The sequence below is a fragment of the Colobus angolensis genome, unplaced genomic scaffold (assembly GCF_000951035.1).
Source record: "Colobus angolensis palliatus isolate OR3802 unplaced genomic scaffold, Cang.pa_1.0 Scaffold91, whole genome shotgun sequence".
Taxonomy (NCBI): Eukaryota; Metazoa; Chordata; class Mammalia; order Primates; family Cercopithecidae; genus Colobus; species Colobus angolensis.
In genome coordinates, this window is record NW_012123043.1 from 1,413,163 (window position 1) to 1,436,557 (window position 23,395).

Sequence of the window (23,395 nt, forward strand, 5' to 3'; positions counted from 1 at the left end):
ACCTTATGGATTTATGCTTGATTTCCTACATAAATAGAATCCCTCTGTTAAAGCTCTATATGATATTGGGGAAAATGTAATTCTTTGGTATCATTTTGCCAGAGTGTTCAGTTGAAAAATGAAAGAAATTCCTAATTGTCTACATGGTGAAGCTCTGGCAGTTTGAATCAGCACTCCAGGGGAGTGAGGGAACCCAGAAATGGCAGAACTTGGCAGCCATGTTGCTGTTACCCAGTGAGATTGCTCTGTCAGCAGGAGAAAGCAGTGCCGGCTGGGTGTGATTACATGCAGCCAAAAGAACAGTGATGCTGAATGGGACTAGTTATAATTCAAAAGAAAAGACAAGTGGAAGAAAGTGGCTTGTGCAGCGTGAAGGTTGACAGGGTTTGGAAAATCTCCTGGGACCCTTCAGAAATACTTTGGGGAAGGTAGAAATGGGGAGGGAATTCTGAAGACTGAGGCTCTGCTGTATCCAGGGTGCAAAGTTTTCATGGACATAATTTTGTATCTTCTATATAGCCACTGTTCGTTCTTATTTAGTAGCAGCCAAATACCATGAATGAGATACATCAAAAGCCTTTCTCCTATCATTATATAATCACAATGATAATCTGAAAGGAGTTACTTTTGTGCGTATATGTGTGTGCGTGGTCGTGGGGGTCAGGGGTGGGGAGCAGAGTCTCACTCTGTTGCTCAGGCTGGAGTGCAGTGGTGCCATCTTGACTCACTGCAACCTTTGTCTCCTGGGTTCAAACTATTCTTGTGACTCAGCCTCCCTAGTAGCTGGGATTACAGGCATGTGATACCACACCCAGGCAGTTTTTGTATTTTTAGCAGAGATGCAGTTTTACCATGTTGGCCAGGCTGGTCTCATACTCCTGAGCACAGATGATTCACCCGCCTTGGACTCCCAAAGTGCTGGAATTACAGGTATGAACCACTGTACCCTTAAAGGCAGTTGCTTTTACTTAATCAATATAACCAGAGTTTTTACTGAAAATGAATGAAACAGAGAAGATAAATATATTGTACTTTAAGCTTATCCATTCTTTAAACATGCCAAATTTACAGAAGCAGATCCCTTTACAAAGACTTTTTATCTCAATTCTTTTCTCTTTATCCATTTCTAAACCATTGAAGCTGAAATCATGTAAACATTCTATTATATCTATCTGTACACTGATTGCTGTAAAATAGCATTTTAATAAATAATTTAATAAGGAAAGTGAAAAGGAATAAAGTAGTGAAAAAATAGTAAAGAGATGCATCTGGACGTTTAAAAATATATAGCGACAGTGGCAAAAAAAGGGGGCAAAATCTTTGCTTAGTCGGCAAGCTCTCTGAGTCAGTCACCTATTGCTGTGTAACAAATCACCCTGAATCTTAGCAGTTTAAAAGAACAAAGGCTTCTTACCTCACCATGTTTATGGGTCAGGAATGTGACGTGACTTGGCTGGGCTTCTCTTGGCTCAGGGTCTTTCATAAGGCTTGTAATCAAGATTTTGGTCCAAGTTTCAGTCATCTCAAGATTTGAGTAGGGGAGGATCTGCTTGCTAGCTCACTGACATGACTGTTGGCTGGCCTCCATCTCTTGCCATATGGGTCCCTACAAAAGTCTGCTTCATGACACAGCCACTGATTGTTGTCACAGAGAGTTATCAAGGGTAAGCAAAAGAGAACAACCAAGATAGAAACAACTTTTTTTCTGTTGTTGTTACCTAATCTTGGAAGTGTCCCCATCATCTCTGCTGCATTCTAGATCCAGCCTACAGTCAAAGGGAGGGGATTTCAGAAAAGCACAAATACTAGGAGATGAGGATCATTGAGGTCTATCTTAGAGGTTGCCAATCGCAATCTCTAAGACAGGAAAGCTTTGGATCATGGGTTAAATACTATGTTATTATGTTTATGAATTATTGTGCAGTTTGATATGTGAGCACCTTAATCATAATGTCCCTTGACACTCTCACTCTCTTTCATTGTTGAAATCACCCAGATTCAATGGAATCATCAGTTTTGAATTCCACCATCTCTTTTCTGGGCAATAATAATTGCCTCCTAAATGGTATATAAGCAACTTAACAAGTAAATCCTATTAGTTCAACATTACCATGGTCCCAGAGTGATTTTTTTTTTTTTTTGAAACATAAGCCAGATCATCCTCTACCCTTCAACCTTGGCTCCTATCACTTGTTTAAGGACACTTCGCTGGATTCCTATTGCCCTTGAGACATTAAAATAAGTATTGACATGGCTTACTCATTTTTGTGTGGCCTTGACATAGACCTCCTTAGCATCAGGTAACAGCAGCCTCCTTGGAGGCTCTGTTCCAGCCAAATTATATGAGTCTCTATGCTTTCCTTGAACTGCATTTCTTCTTCCAATGTTGAGTGTCTGCACATATTATTTTCTCTGCCTTGGATGTTCTTTGTCTCCTTATCCTCAATCCATGCTCCCAACTTCTCCGCCAATTATCATTTACATCTATTAAGTGGAAAATTTTCCACTAATGCAGCACTTGACTAGGAGATCTCAAAACTAAATTAATCACAACTAGTTCTAACCAGTTGAAGCTCATAGAAGACCATGAACTTTTTTGTTTGTTTGTTTTGTTTCATTTTTTACACTGAGTTTCACTCTGTCACCTAGGCTAGAGTGCAGTGGCATGATCTTGGCTCAGTGCAGCCTCTGCCTCCCAGATTCCAGCAATTCTCCTGCCTCAGTCTCCCAAGTAGCTGAGATTACAGGTACATGCCTCCAAGCCAGTCCTTTTTTTTTTTTTTTTTTTTTTTTTTAAATAGAGACTGGGTTTCATCATATTGGCCAGACTGGTCTCGAACTCCTGATTTCAGGTGATCCACCGTACTCGGCCTCCCAAAATGCTGGGATTACAGGCATGAGCCACCAGGCCTGGCCCAAAGACTATGAACTTTGAATAACCTGAGTACACCAAAAATTTACTGGATCTAAGTGAAGATTCTTTACCAATCAATAAACTATAACATTTGTTTTATCCAACCATGTATAGACCTTGGACTCATTTAGCTTATCCAGAGAGCTCCTTTTCAATTCTTATTTAGAACATTACTAAGAATTTCCCTGTCTAGCACGTAAAAATCTGTAACTTTTCCCAGTTCCTTTTATTCTCTCGGCCTTTACTTAAGAGCGCTCTGTTTACATAACTGTGTGATTGATATCTTTCTCTGCCACTAGACTTCAAGCTTTCAGAAAGTAGTAAGTATGTCTGTGCTTACCATGGTATCTCCCCCAACACTTAGCAACATGCCATTAAATGAATGGCCTTCCAGCACATATTTGTTGAATGAATAAATAAATTTTTATTTCATAACTTCATATTAAAAACCAGGAAAGAACATGTTATGAACTTATTTCTTTCTTTTCTAGTTGTTTAGTTCTTAGGTTTTCAGGCAATGGCTGATATTTTTTACATAATATAGATGAATCTACCTTAATCGCTATATTAATATGTGCTTACCAGTTGTAAAGGGATTTAATGATTTGGAGAAAGGCTATCTGTCCTCCCCTTTCTTCTGACATTACCAATAATGTGCTTGGCCAGCTGTACAATACTGTTGATGTGTACAGAAATTCTTTTCTGAAAAGCACAGGTGATCATGTTACATCCTGAAGCCTGAGATCTGATTACTCTTATTATAGTAGCCTGAAAAGTTACCAATGTCATTAGTAGTCATTAAATTACTCTGCTTGGCTTTCTAAAGGAGCTCTGGTATTTAACTCAGCAATCTCTCATGGCTGTAAAGTCTATAATTTGAACATGCATTTTCATGGGGCTGCATATATTTTGACAGAGTCTATGTTTACTGCTATAAAAATGACTCTCAGGAATGAACGCAGAACCTGAACCTAAGAATTCTAATCGAAATTCATGGAAATCCAAGTCTTGGAATTAAGTGTGTGTGAGTACTGGCATGCTCAAATTGTCTTCTCCACCCCACCCACTACCCTTCTATTTTGCTGTGTTCAAGCAATTTAATTCTGCATCTAATTTTAATCTGTAAACCATATCCCTTCCTGCAGTTGTAAAGCATGTGTTAGCACTTAACCAGCAGGAGGGGGTTGCCTAAGGTAAGAGGATTGATAGCATAACCCAGGCATCTTAAAAATGGCTTTGTGGGATTTGGCGCCACTAGCTAAGGCTTTCTGTCCATGGGTCCAAGCTGTCTGTCCACGGCTTAGGGAGACTCAGGCAGTGAACACAGAGAAATCTTTTATTCCTACTACTTGGTGTTGATTTTTCAGGAATATTTACATGGTGAGGGGCTGTTTAAGCAGCTCAGCATATTCACAATCAGCTTTCTTAGAAGGAGCAGGAAGAATGAGTGAACTTGAAAATGTGATTAAAACCATTTAAAATTGTATTCAATTGTGACAGCAACGAGTAAAGTAGAAGAAATAATTTGGAAAAACACAAATACGTCTGCAACATAAATGCTACTCCTAACTAGCTATAATTTATAGTATTAGAAATGAAGAAAAATCCGTTTTACCTAGAAGTTATTCTGACATGAATGTCAAGGAGAAAGTTTGATTTTAAGATCAGTACATAGGATAAAAATCACATACAACTAAAATAACCCTTGAATGGCCTTAAAATAGTTGTAAAGTTCAAACAATTCATTTCATTTCCACAAAATGGTAAAGAGAAAGTTAAAATTATTTCCAAAATCTTTCCATATTTTTTTCCTTCCTTTTATTACCTTTTCAGATTTAAGTGTATTCCTTGTTTAATGTAAACAAGGCAACCTATCAATGGTGACATTCTGAGGGTAAATACTGTATGACACTTACTCTAAGATGTGCCTTTCACATTCTAACATCTCTGAAACTAAGATGTGTCTTATGATTCAAGGCATTTTATGATTATAATGGTGAGGATTTCTTTCTTTTCTTTCTTTCTTTCTTTCTTTCTTTCTTTCTTTCTTTCTTTTTCTTTCTTTTCTTTCTTTCTTTCTTTTTCTTTCTTTCTCTCTCTCTCTCTTCTTTATTTCCTTTCTTCTTTCACTACTTCATTCGATGATGGTTTGTCTTGCCTTTAATTATTTCTTAGACAAAGAAGAAATATAGTTGGTAAATTCGCATATGGTAAATATATAAGTAAATGCTATGACTCCACTATAAATAAATGCCATGTTTTGATGTAGTTTTCTGAGACACCCACAACTCAACTTTGACTCACAGCATTGGACCCAAAGCATTGGATTATATGCTTTATGAGTAGATACCTTCTTGACTGATTCATTCAACTAATATTTATTGAGCTCCTGTTGTATATTTGACATTGTTTTTGGTGCCAGGCTTAGAGCAGCAAACAAACCAGGTAAACCCTCTGACTTATAGAAATTTCTTTCTCTTATTAATAAGGAAAACCAGGACTTAAATCACTTGAATTGGCATGTCATGTTTCCAAATATGTAGTTTGAGGGTATAAACCTTGTTCTTGGATCACATGTTTATAATGCCCTAAATCCCAGTGAAAAAGAAGTCAAGCTTAGCTATTGTTTTTAAAGTAATACACTATTCTTCTTTCCTTAGAAATAGTCATTCATTACAAGCTAAATTCTCAAAATTTGAATGTAAAGTAGATAGCATAACTTAGAGCCATCACTCTATCAGTTCTGTGGCATCAGGCATATTATTATTATCTTGTGCCCATCTTTAAAACAGTACTTCCTTTCTCAAATGGTTCTTATGAGGGTTAAAGGAAACCATGTAGCCATATCATTGTGTGAATTCAATAAAGTAAATAATAATCCCATTTAACTTTATTTTGCAAATTGATCAAAAGTGAAGAATAGGCCAGGCATGATGGCTCAAGCCTCTAATCCTAGCACTTTGGAAGGTTGAGATAGGTGGATCACCTGAGGTCAGGAGTTCGAGACCAGCCTGGCCAACACAGTGAAACCCCATCTCTACTAAAAAGACAAAATTAGCCGGTGTTGTGACACATGCTTGTAATCCCAGCTACTCACTCAGGAGACTGAGGCAGGAGAATCGCTTGAACCCAGGAGGCGGAGGTTGCAGTGAGCTGAGATCGCACCATTGCTCTCCAGCCTGGGCAACAGAGTGAGAGTCTGTCTCAAAAATAAATAAATAAGCAAATAAAAAGTGAAGAACAACTTGGGTTTTTTTTTTTTTTTGAACCAATACTTAGAGTCTTTTAAAACAGTAAAGAGGTATATGTTGTCAGCTTAAAATCAAACAGAAAAAGGGAGAAAACTTTAAAATAAAATCTTCTCAAATAGATAAAATCTAGACAAAAATCAAGAGAAATTTTGAACTAAACAAATTTAGTAATGACTGGTCTTGAAAGGAAATCATCAGTGAAAATTAGACTTCTCTCTTCTTTTCAAACTATCTGGAAAAGAAAGATTATTGATAAAAGATACCCACTTATAATAATTCCTTTAAATATTTGAAATACATTTTAATTTTTTATATACCTTTCTTAAGATATCGTGATGCCACCATTGGGCAATGACTGCCCAATATGACTTAAAAGCACATCCTACCACATGAGTTATGACTTGATTCTTCTTATCTTTCATTCAAAAACTGATAAACTTTAGACTGATAAAGTTACAGAAATAATCATCATTATATTATTAATTTCATGTAATAGCCTATGTATGTTATGAAAAACCAAGAGCAATATTCAAAGCCAAATGAATAGTCAATTAAACATTTTAATTTTTTTACATTATGAATTCAAGTCAATGTACATGAAAAGTATACTATTAAATGGAATTTTCATCAGTAACTTTATATCATTTAACTGTCAAGCACTCAAATTCCTTCAAAGGAAATATAAGAGTACATAACTGACTTAATCTTTCAAACTAACTCACTCTTACTTAAGTTTATTTACCTTAAAATTTTGGACCTGAGTTTATCTTCAGATTTAGAATGAGAATAAAGTTAAATAAAGCACTTTTATAAAGCATTGGATCATTCTCTGTGTGTGTGTTGTTTATGTTTAAATAAATGCATGCTTTATAACATTTAATAATTTTAAATGCTATCATCAATGCCCTGTGACTAGTATGTATTAGAGTTCTAGCACTTTGGAAGGCTTTTAGTTCAATAAACAAATACATTTGGAATTTAATAATAAAGATAGTTTTAAAATAAAATCATTTAGTGGCTTCCCATTATCTAAAAGAGTATAAGTAACACATTTTTTATCTCAGAAATGTAGAAGATATAATGAATATGATAGAAAATGGTCAAAATTCCAGCACTAGGAGTTAAAGAAAAATAATAATTTGTTACGTATTGGGGTATGATCATACACAGGGATAGATTCTACTACTAACTACTACTAAATATTTACTAAATGTCAGGCACTGTGCTAAAGTCATCATGTGAAATATTTCATTTATCCTTAAAGCAACAATGTTCAGGTAGGGAATATTATACAAATTATATAGTTGAACAAATTCAAGCTTAGGAAAATTAATTTCCCCATGATTACTTTTCTAGTAAGCTGGAATTTAACCCTCTGTCTGAGTTCTGAAAAATTTATACTTAAATATAAGCAAGATTTTTAATTAAAATATAGTTATTATTTTCCATCATGATATGTCATAATTCATTGTCCCACTCCTCATTTTTGAACATTTAGCTTGCTAATATTAAATTTTTAAAAATAATGCTGCTTTGAATCTCTTCATACATACATACATACATAAATACATTTTAAAACATCACACTTCCTAAATTCCAAAGATTCCATAAAAATATTGCAATCAAAACAGCATTGTACTGGCATAAAACAGACACATTAACCAAAGAAATAAGAAAGCCCAGTAATAAGCCCAACTGCTTATGGTCAACTGATTGTTGACAAAGGTGCCAAGAACACACAATGGGGGAAAGACAATTACTTCAATAAATGGTGTTGGGAAAACTGGATAGCCACTTGCAGAAGAATAAAATTGGACCCTTATCTCATGCCACACACTCACATCAACTCAAAATGGATAAAGAACTTTAAATATGAGACCTGAAACTAGAACTTTTAGAAGAAGACATAGAGAAAAATCTCCATAACATTGGATATTCTCTTCCATGGACTGGAAGAGAAGATTTTCAAACTATATATCTGGTAACGAGTTAAGATCCATAATATATAAGGCATTCAAATTTAAACAATTCAATAGTAAGAAAAGAAAAAAAATAATTAAAAAATGGATACAGGATCTGAGCAAACATTTACCAAAAGAAGATATACAAATGGCCAACATACACATCTTTTTTTTTTTTTTTTCTTGACAGAGTCTTGCTCTATCATCAGACTGGAGTACAGTGGTGCGATGTCAGCCAACTGCAACCTCTGCCTCCTGGGTTCAAGTGATTCTCCTGCCTCAGCCTCCAGAGTAGCTGGGACTACAGGCATGCACCACCACACCCAGCTAATGTTTGTATTTTTGCTAGAGACGGGGTTTCACCTTGTTGGCCAGGATGGTCGTGATCTCTTGACCTCGTGATCTGCGCGCCTCGGCCTCCCAAAGTGCTGGGATTACAGACGTGAGCCACCGCGCCCGGCCTCAACATCTTTTATCATAAGGTAAATGCAAATGTAAGCTACATTCAGACATCTTGACACACCTGTTAGAATAACCATTATCAATAAAACAAATGAGAAGTGTTGGTGAGGATGTGGAGAAAAAGAGAGCCCTTGTATACTGTTGATGAGAATGTAAATAATTAGTATAGCCATTTTGGAAAATAGTATAGAAGTTCCTCAAAATAATAATAAGAGAATTACCATATGATCCGGCAATCTCATTTTTGGGTATATATTTGAAGGAATTGAAAATTGGTGTCACAAAGAGACATCTACAATCTCATGTTCTCTTCAACTTCATTCCCAATAACTAAGACATGGAAGCAACTTAAGTGCTCAATAGATGACTGGATTAAAATAAATGTGGCATACATAAACAATGAAAAATTATTCATCTAAAAAGGAAGGAAATTTTGCTATTCCTGACAACACATATGAAACTGGAGGACATTATGCTAAGTGAAATAAGGGAGGCACAGAAAGATAAATACTGTATGATCTCATTTACATGTGGAATCTAAACAATTTAATTTAATAAAAACAGAGAATAAAAATGTGGTTACTGGAGGTTGGGAGAGTGGGAGAGAAACAGTGATAGTAGAGATGTTTATTAAAGTTTACAAAGCTTTACTTAGACTAGAGGAATAAGTTTTAGTGATCCTATCATATCGCATGGAGACCACAGTTAATAATAATGTGTTGTATATTTCAAAATCGCCAAAAAGAACAGATTGTTAACATTCACACCATCAAAAAATGATAAATTCTTGAGGTGGTAGATATGTTAATTACCTCGATGTAATTTTTCTGCATTATATTTATAGATTGAAACATCACATTGTGGAGTTCGAGACCAGCCTGGCCAATGTGGCGAAACACCGTCTCTACTAAAAGTACAAAAATTAGCCAAGTGTGGTGGCATGCACCTGTAATCTCAGCTACTTGAGAGGCTGAGGTAGAAGAATCGCTTGAACCCTGGAGACAGAGGTTGCAGTAAGCTGAGATCACGCCATTGCACTCCAGCCTGGGAGACAGGCATGAAACTCAGTCTCAAAACAAAAAACAAAACGCAAAAACAAATCACATTGTATCCCATAAACATAGATAATTAGTATTAGTCTATTAAAAATAAATAAATGGGAATTCTAGAAATACAATTATTGATTAAAAGTGTAAAAGCATTGTTAAATTATTGATAAAATTGTTTCCATAACATTTAAATCAGATCATGCTCTCATGGGCATTGTATAGTTCTGAAAGCAAAGAACAGAAACCATTCTTAGCTAAATAAAATAGGACTTATTTTAAGCCATTAAAATTATTATAGACACCTAAAACAGTCATCAAGAAAAAAAAAAGCAGAGCAAAGATGGCTGCGAAAATGGTTTCTGAACCTGGAGCTTTTTGGACTAAAGCTTTTTCATCCATCTCTAAGGGAACTGCAAAAATCTCATGTCTATTTCTTGTAGCTGCTCTTCACTGACCACCTTGCATCTTTTATTTACTTTTTTTTTTACATATAAGAGAAGTAAAATGTTAATCTATTCCAAATCTTCATGGAATTATACATTTTGTACACACCTTCTACTCCTGAAGGATTTATGTTTATTTTAATTCCAATTCATAAGAATGAAAATATAAAAGCTTCAGTCAAATAAATGGATTGAGTCCCTTTGGCACAGGTGTGTACTTCTGATCTAATTTGCCATAGCTGGAAGGGTATGTTTCCATGTTCAAAAAAGAAACTAATGGAAATGGAAAAATCAAGCCCAGAAGTTTCAGCAGAAACCAAAGACAATATAGTATAGTATGAGAACTTTCATGTTACCATCACTAAATTCTCTTGATCAGTTAGCTTTACTAAAGAAATATTACTTCTCATGGTTTTTAATTTGAATTTTCATAAGTAAAGCAGAATTTTGCATCATGTACATCTCATTTGCTTTACATCTCTGACCACTCTATTCATGTCCACTGTTCATTTGTCTCTTTAGTTGTTAATTTTTCTTACTGCTTTTTGTATATTAAAAATGTTATATATTAAGCTTATTAATCTTTTTTCTTTCTTATTGTTCATATTCATTTTCATTTGTCTATCTGCCTTTTCATTATGTGGTTATTTTTTGACACGTTATAGTTTGAAGTTCAATGTAGTCACAGCCACTCATTCTTTTGTCTTTTCTTTTCTTTTTGCCTCATTTGTGTTAAAATTGAAAATGTTCTTCACCATTTCAAGGACATTAAATCTTCGACTATGTTTATTTTAGAACTTTTCAAAAATTACATTTAATTCCTTAATATACTGAAATTAAGCTTGAGAATTTATATGAAGTTCAAGATACTAGTTTTTCTCATTTGGCTAATATTCACAACAGTTTTCCCGCCAGAACTATCCATCTATTAAACATTTTATTCCAGGTACATTAACGGGTTTCACAATATGATTACGTTTTTAAAACCACTTTTTAAAAACACTGTGAAGAACATATTGAACAGATGGCTGGCTGATGGTGGGACTTAGGAGACTATCGGAATAGTCCAAGTAGTAAGGGTGCATTTCTGGACTAAGGTTCAGTAGAACTACACAGAATAATTGAAATATTAGCAGGATGAAAAGTAAACATCTTCAGGACTGTGCGATTACATGTTTAGAAAAGGAGAGGAAGCAAGTTTCAGGAACATGAAATGAATCGAGATTTATGGCTTTAGTTGCTAAGTAGATCAAGGGTATTATCCCTTGGGAAAAAGATGATAAGTTATCTGTAGTCATGGATGGGTTTGGGTCTATGAGAAGAGCAGAAGACAGATATGTAGGTTTGGCATATGTAAGCTGGAGATAAAGACTTGGGTATCCGCAGCATCTGAGCAGATGTAAACATCATTCACGTGCCTGAGATTCCTTCAAAGATTGTGAGACGAGAGAAGAGAAAAAAGCCAGAAAGTTAAGGATGGGTCTCAGAAGGATACTGGCATTGGGAGTTTAAGCAGATGAAGAGCTTCTTAATAATAAATAAATATGACATTACTGTAATAAAGACAGAAATCCACATGAGAGTGGGATCACAAAAGTGAATAGGAACTGGAGTTTAGGAAGAAGTGGTCAGCGGTGTCAGGCATCAAGGGGAGTTCAAGTAGGATAATTGGCAGAAAAGTTTGATTTGTATTTGGCAATATGGAGCTCGCTGGTGTTTTGGTGAAAAGCAGTGTCATTACAATGATGTTACGCACAAGTGGGAGAGAGAAATGGTAGAAGATGCCGAATTATATATAGTTGAGGTGAAAAGGGAAGTAAACAAACACAGACAGTGCTGCAGGCTACTACGTACTATTTCTAAAATCTTAGCTTTTAAAAAGAAGAAAAGAAGTGGGGTAAGTAACTTGAGGATAAAGAAAGTATGGAGAATGTTTTTCTCAAACTTCCTTTGTTTTCTATTTGAGAAGAGAGAAAACTGAACGTTGTCTGTCACATGTGAAATGGAGCCAGATGGTGAGAGAGGAGGGGGATATCATAGGGCAAGAAATGTCCTGAGCAAGGCAGCAGGCTTACATGAGAGAACTCAGGGCAGAATCCTACACATTCATAGGCTATAAACAAGGTAGTAGAGGGAATAATCACATGGACTCAAGTTTCTCAATGAAAATAGAAGTCAGTTCATCTGTTGAGAGTGGAATCGTGGAAAGGAGCAGTTGAGGAAAGTGGTAAACATTTAGGCTAAGCACGAGGGAGTGGAGTAGAAGAAAGGCTAGGTCAGAGTTGAGGGACTGAGGCATTTGGAGACCCCTGAATATGTGTATTAAAGTGTCCATATGATGATGTGATTTCATTTTTCAGCAACACTGATATTGAAAGGACAGTTGCCTTGGGGATAAGAGAATGAGAAACTAGAATGGTAAGAAGTGACAGACAGAGTGGGATATTAGATATCAGATGTGGTAAAATACTTTAAGGTTATGATGAGGTCTAGAGCTGGGTCCCAGGGATGGGTTTCAGCAATGGGAGTTAAAGGCAAATGAGATTTAAAAGATCAAGGAAAAGAAAGGATAGTATATTTGACAATTTTTTTTTTAAAAATGAACATTGAAGCCATCCAGGTACTCCAAACATAGACACTCAAGAAAGCATTTTAGTTTACTATATAATTATTGTCATTACAAATGGTAAACTTAAAACTGCTGTGATCAAATTTAATGACAAATGTCCTATATAAAAATGCAGAGGCAAACCACTTAAGAAAAACCGTGATATGCATGAGTTTTTACTTGAAAAGTCAGATGAGTAAACATGAGGCAATTAATGGGCCATGACTGTAAGTCTAACCACACAGTTCATGCACAAAGAAAGTGGGTAAAGTTTTAATTTAAAGTGGAAATTGAATTGGGAAAATCAATCTACTATATGACTGTCATAAGTGTTCTGATAGTTATATAGTTATGTATATATTATTTTCTTCTTCTTTAGTATGTTACATAGCAAGAGGCAGAATTATGTGAGCAAATCCTCACCCAGAGAAGCAGAAAGCTAAACTTATCTGGTGTTTCGATCCCACTTTGACCAGAACACCTAACAAAAGTTGTAAAGAACACATATTTGTAAGTGTTGTTGTTGTCAATGACATGGGTGCTGATGTCCTTCTTCGTGTCTGCTTTTCACTCACACTACAACAGTAGGAAGGTGAGCCAACCTAGATGATGATACTATACGTTTGATGGACAAAATAGTTTTGCCTTTTCTAAAACATGCTGTGTTTATAGCATACAAAAGGTAGAGAAGTTTTATTCTTGTTTAAACCTGTGCCTTTTTTCACTGAAATCCCATCACATGATATACAAATGAAACAGAAGATGCTGACGGATTGGAAAACTTAAAGAACAATAGTACTACTCTGAACACATCTTTCAAAGATGGAATATCTGTTGATTGTGACAGCAAAAAGCGGGGCCACAGTTGCATTCATTGTTCAGTGAGCTTGTCTACACAGTTCAACCCACCGACAGCAATGAATGTTGATTGTGACCTTTTAAAAAATAATCTCTGCACAGGAAAGAGAAAGTCCTGGAGTGTCCACCTTTGGTTTCCTGTCTTCAGTGAATTCTGAGTGCCATGGAGTAGACGATGGTTAGCCATAGGGTACAATCAACGGTCGATGGTTTTGATTTTAATTCCAAACTCACCGACAGCGTTGAATGTTCACTGAAGCAACCTCAAAACTCAGAATTCTGCTCACTTTACAGTATCTGTAAGTATCTGAAGGGGATGGGAGACAGAAACAACAGTACCTTTAGTCATATATTTTATGCATTTTTATGCCGTTTCAAAAGAACACAGAAGAAGACAAATAAGAAGCATGATTCTTCCAACAAAGAGTTTGGCAAACCTCCACATCACATTGTAGGAGAAAAAAGGATCGGTTTCATTAAGCTAAAAAAATGGCCTATATTGGCTTAGTTCCAGAGATGGAATTATCTCACTGTTAAAGACCCAGAGAATTTGTTATTCAAAGTACGTTGGGGCATAAAATCCAAACAATATCTTATAATTTAAGTATCATTACGCTTATAGTGGGCAAGCATTATGTATATAGCTTATGCAAAAATTAAACAGAATTACCTTAGATTTCCTCAAAGTAAATTAGCATTAATGATATCATTTATATGTACATTATATATTTACTATATTTTATTCTAAAATAAGGTTTTAAAATTAGTATAATTTACTAAGAATAATCTTATTTAGAAAATACTGAACAAATTATAAATGAAGAAACCAGCTCAATTCATTTTCCTTAGTTTATGGCACAAATATTTCATTAATATGGTGAAAGGTAAATACAATCTATGTATGCTACAAAACCATTTATTTCCAATTATTTTAAATAACATCTGACATCTCTTAACATCTCTTTATGGGTAGATGGGTGAGGGATTCTTTTCATAGTCTTATTTTCTAAGACTGTTTTATCATTAATGCTTATTTTAAAATTATTATGAACTCTACTGAATTTATTTTTAGAACCATTTTCAATAATTTTCTACCATCAATTAAAACAAAAGTCACCTTGGATGTATCAAAACCAGAATAAAAAGTCATTATTTCATCCATTTAACTTGCATCTAATATGGTTATAGAGTAATTATCTGTAGGAGTGACAACCCACAATAATTTGGAATGCTACTTTGAAGGTGATCATGGTCTATTCAAGTCAATGCAATTACTCTTGAAATTTAGTGAAATATGTATCCCAAATTTTTACACATTCTTACATTTCAGTCACTTAGAATATTTTAAAGCCAATAATAGTTTAACCTTTTGGACAAGTTATTCACATGAAAACTTTAAGAGATATTTTTTGAGAGAAACAGGGACTAGTGATCAACTGGTAGTAAGTTTTGAATTGACAAATAGTCATAGAATATGAAACAGTGATGTATCTGAATTTTTCATTGTTTAATTCTTTTGAAAGAAGCAAATTTCTCCCACAGAATAAAACCCTAGAAGAATGCTTTATCAGTAGACATTTCTGTGTTGCTGCTGCAAAGAATATTATCATGGGACTGAGGACTCATTTGTTTGCATTATCAATTACGAGTGAAAGCGTATCACTCCTGTTCTGTTGCCTGCCTATTGTGGTATTAGTGTCAGGTCAATATACAACTGTTTTCAATCATGCCTATTCATCTCTTGCTACATCTGCTAGCGTTTGTGTAATAGGGATGTTGTGATAAAAGACTCTACACTGTGTATTTTCCCTTAACACAAAATACATTTGGCCTACCAGTAAGCAAAGCTCTAGGTCAGTTACAAATAATTACAATGCATAACTATGTTATCTTTTGTTTTCCAAAATATTCTCCTAGAAGTCTTTGGAAGAATACAATTAACTTAATCCTAAAGTTGTTATATTCTTAGAACAAAAATCTTAACTATAATTGATTTAACATTAAAATTCTTGAAAATCTTATAATGATTTACTTGAAACAATAGAAGTTACATTAAATGACTTGTTATTTACACATAAAATAGCAATGATAAATAAAGTGATTAATTATTTTTTCTTTCCTTGGGCTAATCATAGTCACAGTTTGTTGAAGATAAAACCTCATGTCTTAACAGTTTAAATCGTTCACAATGGAAAATAAGATCTCTGTGTTCTTGCTTCCAATTAATCTAGTGTCAGAAAAGATAGTAAACTTTAGGCTCTGTATTCTAAATTATTTTGTCTAATACAGAAAAATTGTTCTACTTGTTGGTTCAATTTAGTTTTCTGCTCACTCATGTGGTCTTGCAATTACTGTCTTGTTCCTTCCAATTCTATATCTTTTCTATCTTTATTTTCACAATTTAATCCTTACCTATAAATCATTTATCTTTAAAATATTAAGATGCAATGGTACTGGCAAATTTTTAGAACATACTGTTCGTAATTCCAGAATTCTAAGTTGGTGGTAGCAATATGCATTCCTGCATAGTTCTCCCTGAATGAAAAGAGCCACAAGCAATAGGTCATTTATGCATAAATACTCTTATCCCCTTCTTCCTAATTTTGGAGGGTTGTGTGGGTAGGATAAAACCAATCCAATTTGCATCCAAGCCAAATTTATTGTAGCTTCATTTCTCATCCCTAGGCTTGTGGGAACATTAAGTATTTCAGTTTTGCTTAAGGTTAGTAGGTCATAAATAAACCAAAGCAATTTTTTTTTGCTTTGTGCAAGAGGGTCACGAAATACATAAAATACCACATTTAAACAAAGCAAACCCTAACATGAATTGACAGAGGAACATAAACAAGTAGTGCAATGCGCCTCAGTAAAAAGCCATAGGGATTTGGGATGCTGAAGTTGTCTGTTTTAGGAATAGATTATATATCTTGTTTGATGATCTGTATTTAATTTAAGTGACTGCCTCTGCCAGTCCTTCCAGAGGGCAAGTGTGTGAAATAGAGCATCTCAATGTCAGTCTCCAGTCCTTTCCTCTGCCTGATGCCTTGACCTAAATTGGGCACGTGGGCATTGATCTGGACAAATGAAAGAGACTGAGTCTTTGCTGTCATGCATGTTTTATCCTTAGTTTTACTTAGTTTTAAAATCTGGGGAGCAGCATGTATGCATAAATAGATTAATAGTTTAGTCAGTTTTATTTTATGTCATGAAAGTGAATCTATTCAAAACAAAAGAAGTGAAAAATATTGCATTAAAAAAATGCCATTGCTGTTTCCTCCTCCTTCTCCGGAGATAAAGCTATCTCTGAAACCCATCATAAATAAAATTTCCGCTTAACTGGCATTTTGGGGTCCCAAGATCCCTTTCTCATGTCTGTCTCCATTTTCTTAGAAGATTTCTTCCTCTGATCAGGATATAAAATCTCAATAAATGCTTCAGCACTGGTACTATTACCTTCCCAGTTATGCAGTTGAAGTGCTTATCACAGAAATGCTCATTCTGGGTAATTATAATTGTAATTATGGGGCCTTCTGGCTGCTTCAATAGAAAAAGCAAAAGCATGAAAGAGGTCAGAAACTGACTAAATGTGATGGAGAGCCAAGTTGGGCACTTGGACATGGTTCTCCAGTGAGAAAGAAGGAAAATCAGGGCGAGCCATGCCAAAGCTTGGCTCCAATGAGATTATCTTTTACTATCGAAATACTAGCACCCCACAGAGGACTATAATTATATTTCCAATAGCTTTGTAATTAATGACAGCCCTTACTCCTGATAACAGCAAAGGGCCTGAAAAGTTTCTGATTTTCCATCCCAAAAAACTGTGGGAATAATTCTACATTACTCACTTTGTAAAATGTCTTATTAATTTCCTTTCAAGAAGGGACGAATTTCCACCATAACCTTTGCACTATTTGATAAAGTTATCAGCAACTGAAAAAAATTAATTGGTTTATTTTTAACACACATATTAACTGTATTTACATATAAGAAAACCACATTGTGCCTCTCACAAAATAGACTTTGAGTGACTTAAAAATGTATTCCATAGTAAAATCCAACCAATTGACACATACTGACCACTGAAACTTTTATTTTATTTTTTGAGATGGAGTCTCACTCTGTCGCCAGGCTGGAATGCAATGGCACGATCTTGGCTCACTGCAGCCTCTGCCTCCGGGGTTCAAGCAATTCTCCTGCCTCAGTCTCCCAAGTAGCTGGGACTACAGGTGCGCACTGCCATGCCTGGCTAAATTTTTTGTGTTGTTAGTAGAGATGGGTTTTCACCATGTTGGCCAAGATGGTCTTGATCTCCTGATCTCATGATCAGCCCACCTTGGCCTCCCAAAGTGCTGGGATTACAGGCATGAGCCACCACACCAAGACAACAGTGAAAATTTTTAAAGCAGCTTTAAACTGGAAAGATTTAGAGATTTACAGTCTACTCATCTTTTTGGTTTGTTTTTATAAGTGTTTACAGATACAAATATTTGTGTGTTGTTTGTTTAAAAACTGCATACAAACTCAAATATTCAGAGTTTAATGTAATAAGAAAGTTAAAAAGAATCATTGTAACTCCAACATTAATATCATTTTAATAATCTCCCATTGATTGTTGATATTATTAATACTATTGATAAGTATTGATATATTTTACGTATTTTACTTTTCTCAAATTAATCACTTCTTACTATATGCTAGTTTAAACTGTTTTTGTTCAGTAGAGTATATACATGCACACTATGTCTGTATGCATAAAGTTTTTCTATGCATGTCAATTGCAGCAATGTAAAGGTGTAGTTTATTGGGTAGCATAATATAATAACAAACAGCAATATAACTGAGTCAATGAACCCAGGACCTCCCAGTCACTGGCTTCATTGTATAACTTCTGTGAGATCTGGTTTTCTGAATAAAATCTAGATAATAAAACCATTCTCATATACAGTGCTTCAATATATTTCTGAATAATCCTTTATAACAGATATTTTATAAGTGATACCATTATGTAAGGGGACCAGATTAAATCAGGGTCTCCTAAGATTTTAATGCTTCTTCCTTCAAAACCAACTGTTTTCCCACTTCTTAAAAAAATTCTATTAGCCTCAAAACATATATATATATATCTTTTTTTTTTTAAATTGATGACACAATAACATTCCCAGTAAGATACAGCACTCTGCTGTGTGGCTTTCTTACCTGGTAGGTGGTAATGACTGACAGACAGTCTCTTCCAAGACAGGTAGCTCTAAAGAGGATTGATGTCTACTTGAAAGTTGTAATTAATCTTAAACTCTCCTAAAGTTAGGAACCCTTGATTAACCTAATGCACCCCTGTCTTATTCGTCAACATCAGTGCAAACTAAGAAGACTATAGTGTATTCAGGATAATTATTACCGTTAACTTTTCAAAATAGTTTCTTTTTCTTGAGCTTATGCTATAAATTATGTTAAATCAGTATGCCACTGGCTATCTACATAGAATCAGACTAGTTTTTAAATTTTGTTGCACTTTTGAAAATTTTCAATCTTCATATTTTTTAATATTTTGAGGTTTGTTTACTGGAAAGCTATTTCAATGTTTATTTGCTCTGAAATTTCAACTTTTTTCTGAAGCAAAAAATAAAAATAAAGAGAGAGAGAGACAGAGAAAATGAAAGAAAACAGAGAAAGAGAAAGAGAAGAAAAGGAAATATATATAAGTAATTTTTTTTTTCAAACTCTTTGGGCTTAAAGTACATATAAATTATATTGAGCTATCAAAAGTAATCCTTTCTAAACAATAAGTTATTTACATAATCAATTTACCAAAAAAATTGACAGAAAAAAAATCTCATTTTTATAGAAAAAAGCACAATGATGATGTGAGGTTTGGAGTGAAATGAATGTATGAAAAATTCAAATCATAGTTGAAGCCATGTTTTTTTTTCATAATGAGAATCCATCGTGTAACAGTATAACCCCATGACTTCCACAAACTGTGCCAATGCCCGGGTGAGCAGTGTTTATTTTTAGCAAAGAAATATAGTGCCCTCGATCCAAGAATTTGTACTAATAGTTGATTAACCATTTAGTTTAGAAAGTACAGGTGTGTTAACTGATATTCAAAATAACTTAAAATTAATCCCAAATAAGCACTACCATATCAGTAACACAACTTATGTTATTATGTTATTAACAATACTAAATTAATATTTGAAAAATAAGAGTGATATGTGTGTTAGAAAGAAAGTAAGCATTTGGGGGGAATTTTTTTTTCTGGGACAATTGACATGATGGATATTTGTTATGAAAGGAAGTAGACCCCCTTGTTTAAACAAATCATTAAAATTTGCCAGTGAGTGGATCATGAAATGTACAATCAATGAAAACACATGCTAGGCTTTTTAATTTTTTACGTGAATCATTAAAATGTTATTTTATTATTGTATTGTGTTACTTTGGAAAATGAGTGTTTGTAATTGTATTTTTAGAATATTGATAATATCTTTCAAGTTTTCTTTGCTCCATTCAAAATACAGTCTACAAATTGGAATCTCCCAAACTCTTTGACTGCATTCCCCACTATGTTATTAGAATACCTTACTATTTTGGGAGGATATTGTGGACGTATTTCTGGCTTCATAAATTATACAAGCATCTGTTCTTTCAATCAACAGGATACCAAATGTTTTTTACATCAATCTGTGTGAAACAATGTATATAATAGTATTTTATTTCCCGTGAGCTTTTAGTAAGCACCGACTTTGTAGTCAAAAAATGTTTGAGTAATTAAAATGGTGGAAGAGAGAGGAAAAACAGTGAACAAAAAATGTATTACAAAGTAAGACCTGTGTGAACTTTTAAAAATAATGTATGATATAAAACTAGTTGCACTATGTTTCTGGGTTTCTATACTACATAGAAGTTTTTAAATCAATTGACAGAATTTGAGAAGTTTTAAATACAAAGCTGAATATTAAAAGGTTATTTCTCATGACTTTAATTTAATTACATAAAATGCTACATTAGGATAATATGAAAATTTATAAAATTTTTGATCCTGAGTTCTGTACACATTACATGGATTGTTTACTTCACCAAAGTTGTCTTTATACAAATTTATCTTTTAAGAATGAATAATCCAAATAGACTTAAATATGCAAGAAGTTCTCTAAACCTTCCCTAATGTAACCAGCAGGTTACTGTTTTCTCTCCATGGGTGACCTGTGAGCTGAGAAAGTATTCCCAGCCAAAAGTCAAGACTCCATTATAGTTAAATATTTTTTCTTGATAAATAATATAAAAATGAAATACTTTAGCTCAAACATACACCATTATGACATGTTTGGATTATCTAAAGAATATATGCATTGATTTTGGACTCTGATAAGAAATCTCTTATAGTCCTGAGATTCTGTAACTTTGTAGTTTCTATTTTTTATTTTCCTTAATCAAAGAGAATGATTCTAGAGGGCTTAATTAATATTTTCTCTGTGCTACATTTAAAAGAACGAATAGGCAGAAATCCAGCATTTCGTTAACAATTCACAGTACATTTTTCTTTATAAAAAATATTTATAGATCAGCATATTCTTTGAACAATAGGATCACGTGACTACTTGATTCATTGAAATCATAACTGAGCAAAGAAAAAACAAAAGACTTAATCTGGGGATTACTTTGTGTTTCTACCAACATAAGGATGTTCTTTATTACATGTGTAGCAATGTGGAGGATGTGTAGCAATAATACAGATATTATAACAACTTGAAACTACTCATAGTCTTTACATTTTCTCCTCCAAAAAAGATACTTGAAAGTTAGATAGACAGGTAAGTGAGAAAGTTACTTCACAGTAAGAAAATTTTTCTCCATTAGCATTTTCAAATCTGCACTGTTGGGCTGCTTTTTTTTTTTTTTTGGTATTTACATATGTACAGAAAAATGAATGGCTTAAATTTTCAAAAAGTACCACATTGTTGATGACAGTCTATCAGAGACAAAGGTAAATCACATTTGATGTTATTAGGTAACTGTGGAAAACTATGATTTCATTTAAACAATCTTTTTGAATTTATTACCTACAATCCTGAAAGGACCCCTTCCCACTACCACTAATCCATCTAAAACACACCTAGTTTCTAGCAAATACATGATGTAATTGTGTTACACTTTTAAAGTCATTCCTTTGGGGCTTAATTTACAAGCAACCTCTCTCCTGTATTAAACATAAAGGTTACCGGAGATCAATGCAGAGAAAAACTGACACAATCACCCAACTGAAGAATTGCTTTCACAAATATTAATATTTGCAATTAATAATTGAGTGGCTTTATAGTTTACATTTTTTAATCAGTGAGGGAATTAATTAGATAATCTTGGATCACGTTAACTTAGGTGCTTTTTAAATACCTCCCCTGAAACTCTAATTAAATATACTACTCTTCCCAGTTTCCTGTCTTAAAACTAAGTTTTTAGTGTTGCCTGGAAGCTGTTAAACAGCTGCAACATTCCAACCATGAAACTAATGCTTTTTAGGGATGAGTGGATTACACAAATGCAAATACAGTTAAGTTTCTTCTGGGAAAAGGTCTATAAATGTATAGATTTTTTTAAAAAGCTTACTTATCAAAAACGTTCAGACATCAGAATATAAATATGCCCATAAGTACCTTAAGTGCTTTATGAAAAAAGTGACGATTACTATACAAATAAACAAACACATCATACAGCCATAGGAAGAAAACAGAAGTATTTATTCTGTAGAAGTATTGAGTTACATACTCAAATTGGCACAAAGACTCAAAATATTTAACAATTTGAGACAAGCTATCAGATAGTGACAGAATTCTAGAGTATTTTCCATGTGCTTTATATCATTCTATGTATATAATGTATTAGCTTCTATTAACAGTTTTTTATTTTCTATTTATTAACCAAGAATTTGTTTCAAAACTGTATAAGAAAACAACATAAATTAAGTTCCATATTTGTACCTTGAGACTTACAGGCTACCTGGTATTTCCAGCCGACCTTTAATATGAGGAGAGAATAGGATAGTGTAGCAGGTTAAGGGCAAGTACACGAAGATGATATGGAATTTTAGTTTCAATGCTACATATTTTTCTCTGTGAGAAGTTTTCTAAAAATGAAATATAGGCATACCAGTAACTTAATCAGTTTCTCTTTCTTGGCCTATCTCTCTCACTAGGTAGTGAGTTCCTTTGGGTCAGAGGCTGTTCTTTAGTCATCTATAGACTGTGAGCACCTAACATATTTCCTGGAGACAGGAGGCACTCAGTAAGTGTTTGTTGCCTCTTCCTTGGTTCCCTAGCACACATCAATATCTAGCTATTCAACTCGACTAAGTTTACTTCCCCACTATCTTCCATTTACCTGACTTCATAAAAAACAGTGTGGAAGTAAATAATTTTCATATTGATGTCTAATGTGTCTGAATGTAATCTATTGCCTTTAAAGTCATTTTTGAGAGACTGTATACTTATTCTAATAATATTTTCATTTTTGAAAACATTTCTATATTATCCCTGTTGATTAAGGCACATGGGCACCACATAAAGTATAATAATTTGGGGCTCATGCACAACAGTATTCACGAACTGTTTCTAGTTTTATTTAGTAAAAGGGTAAGTGGAAGGAATCAGAGAAGACAGTGAAGTGCCTTGGTTAGACAAAAGTCCTCCTTGGAAATGAGTTTGTCTACTTCTGTTCTTACCCTAACATATCTTTCACAATAGGTTTCACCCCTACCCAGGTATCCAAACCACATACAATTTTCTCATTAAGATAAGTTCTGGCAAAAAACAAAAACAAAACAAAACATATATATATATATCTTTTTTTTTTTAA

At 34.1% G+C, this 23,395-nt stretch overlaps 1 long non-coding RNA gene across 1 annotated transcript in view; it reads right to left on the reverse strand.

Annotated features, from left to right (window-relative positions):
* Positions 1-23,395, reverse strand: part of LOC105504304 — a 131,376-nt gene that overhangs the window by 41,505 nt on the left and 66,476 nt on the right. The window lies entirely within an intron of this gene.